Source organism: Eubalaena glacialis, chromosome 18 (assembly GCF_028564815.1).
Source record: "Eubalaena glacialis isolate mEubGla1 chromosome 18, mEubGla1.1.hap2.+ XY, whole genome shotgun sequence".
Taxonomy (NCBI): domain Eukaryota; kingdom Metazoa; phylum Chordata; class Mammalia; order Artiodactyla; family Balaenidae; genus Eubalaena; species Eubalaena glacialis.
The window spans coordinates 69,496,563-69,499,693 of record NC_083733.1 but is presented as its reverse complement, the minus strand read 5'-3'; positions in this window follow the sequence as shown (position 1 = coordinate 69,499,693).

The following is a 3,131-nucleotide window of genomic DNA, read 5'->3' as shown; positions in this document are numbered from 1 at the left end:
CATAGGGCTGTCTGGGTGCTCAGATGTCCATAACCTGGGGTAAGTCACATAAACCCCTTCCATTCTGCACGCAGCCACCCATGGCTCTAATAATGTTTTTGTTGTTGTTGTTGTTGTTTTAAATGATACTTGCAGTCAGTTTGACAGGCTGCCTGTGTAGTTTGACAGAAAAAGAATACTCGTACCCATTGTTATGGGTCGTGTATGCCAAACCCCAGGTCTCTGGATCAGTATTGATAATGTCAGATTGTTGACCTGAAATAAATAGACTGTCAGATATTTCTTCAATAAAGATGGGATTAGGGACTTCCCTGGTGGTCCAGTGGTTAAGAATCCGCCTGCCAATGCAGGGGACACAGGTTCGATCCTGGTCGGGGAACTAAGATCCCACATGCCACGGGGCAACTAAGCCCATGCGCTCTGGAGCCCACACGCCACAATTAGAGAAACCCTCATGCTGCAGTGAAGATCCTGCATGCCACAACGAAGACCTGACGCAGCCAAATAAATAAATTAAAAAAAATAAATATGGGCTTATTTGGGATCAGCAGAGAGTTACAAATCAGGGTCCATAACTATGGCAAGGCACATGCTATTTCCTGCATGGCAAGGGCAGGGGAACACTTTTTCTTTTTAAATTATTTTATTTATTTTTCGCTGCATTGTGTCTTTGTTGCTGTGTGTGGGCTTTCTCTAGTTGTGGCGAGCGGGGGCTACTCTTCATTGCAGTGCGTGGGCTTCTCGTTGCAGTGGCTTCTCTTGTTGCAGAGCACGGGCTCTAGGCACGCAGGCTTCAGTGGTTGTGGCACCCGGGCTAAGTAGTTGTGGCTCACGGGCTCTAGAGTGCAGGCTCAGTAGTTGTGGCACACGGGTTTATTTGCTCCGCAGCATGTGGGATCTTCCTGGAGCAGGGCTCGAACCCGGGTCCCCTGCATTGGCAGGCGGATTCTTAGCCACTGAGCCACTTGGGTAGCCCCGGAACACTTTTATAGAGAGGAAAAGGGAGTTGGGAGGGCTGTAGTAAACAAAGAGTCCACGGCTTTTCATTGGCTGAGTCTTTGTCAGGAAAGGAGTCTTTCTTCTTCCTTTTGGACATTGCAGGGCATGAGAGCTCCCCTTTCTGGTCTCCAAACTGTATTTAAGTGAGGCTTCCGTTTATTGTTTTACATTTACCTTTCTTTTATATAAGTTAATGTTTTTATTGGAGTATAGTTGCTTTACAATGTTGTGTTCGTTTCTGCTGTACAGCAAAGTGAATCAGCCATACATATACATATAACCACTCTATTCTAGACTCCATTGCCATATAGGTCATTATAGAGCACCAAATAGAGTTCCCTGTGCTATACAGTAGGTTCTTATTAGTTATCTTTTATATATAGTAGTGTGTACACGTCAGTCCCAATCTCCCAGTTTATCCTCACCCCCCAGCCCTTTCCCCTTTGGTTACCATAAGTTTTCTACATCTGTGACTCAATTTCTGTTTTGTAAATAGGTTCATTTGTACCATTTTCTTAGATCCCACATATAAGCGACATCATATGATAATTGTCTTTCTCTGTCTGACTTACTGCACTCAGTATGACAATCTCTAGGTCCATCCATGTTGCTGCAAATGACATTTTTTCATTTTTTTATGGCTGAGTATATATGTACCATGGTATATATGTACCACATCTTCTTTATCCATTCATGCGTTGATGGACATTTAGGTTGCTTCCATGTCTTGGCTATTGTAAACAGTGCTGCTATGAACATTGGGGTGCATGTATCCTTTTGAATTACTGTTTTCTCTGGATATATGCCCAGGAGTGGGATTGCTGGATCATATGGTAGCTCTATTTTTAGTTTTTTAAGGAACCTCCATTCTATTTTCCACAGTGGCTGCACCAATTTACATTCCCACCAATAGTGTAGGAGGGGTCCCTTTTCTCCACACCCTCTCCACCATTTATTGTTTGTAGATTTTTTGATGATGGCCATTCTAACGGGTGTGAGGTGAAACCTCATTTTAGTTTCGATTTACGTTTCTCTAATAATTAGTGATGTTGAACATCTTTTCATGTACATTTACCCTTTTGAACAAGATCCTTGACGGCATCACCAAACAAAAAGCAGATTTTCTAGTTTCAGTGACTTTTTGTCCCTCAGTGTCAGGAAAGAGCGTTTTGGGCTGTAGTATCTCAAGTCATATGGAAACTGCACAGATTAAATACCTATTAAGGTCACATTTAAGTCTTAGGCACTTTTATCTAAAGTTGATATGTTATCAAGATCATAAACCTTGGAGATCTTATGAAGCATTATGCTATCACCAAAGGTTTGGTGACAAATTTCTAACAGGCCTGGTCCAGATACCTTGGGAAAGCTGTCTCATCAGATGTCCTCTGTTTCAATTCTGGGAAATCTTTTTTTTTTTTTTTTTTTTGGCTGTGCTGGGTCTTAGTCGCAGCATGCGGGGTCTTTAGTTGTGGCAGGTGGGATGTACAGGCACTCCCACACCCAACAGTTGAATTGATGTTTTTTTGTCGGGCAAGTGAGTGGGCCCACTGTATGAAGGAATTTCCACTAGGTGCTATTCCCATGACCAGATAACACGTGAGCAGCAGATGCCTCAGGTGAAAAAGGCAGATGTGTAGTAGCACCTTGCCTGGGGAGGTCTTCCTCTTCTGTAAGAATTACACTTGTGACCTGATCGATAAATGGTAACGTGGCTGCAGCTTTAGGAATTTGACCTGGCTGTGCAAACCATACGTGTTGGCCCAGGGAGAGAGCTCTGGCAGGCATGAGGAGATGGACTGGGGGTGGATACGCCCCGCCAGGACCACTGCCTTCTTCTTTCTCTCAGCGGTGCACATTTCTTCCAGCTATGATGCATTTCCACAGGCCCAGCTTGCAGCAGGATGACCCGGTCCCAGTGGAGGCTTAGTATAGTAGCTCCCATTCACCCAGGGGTGTTAAGTAACTCACCCACCCCAGCGGGACATGCCACTGCAAATCGCAGTAGATAACTCCTTTCCCAGGGGTGCTGGGGAACACTGATCCGTGGTGAGAGTTGGGGACAGTGGCTGTTTCCCATGACTTCCGCTCCTTGGCAGGGACCCCCAGTCTGGCACATGGGGCAACAGGCC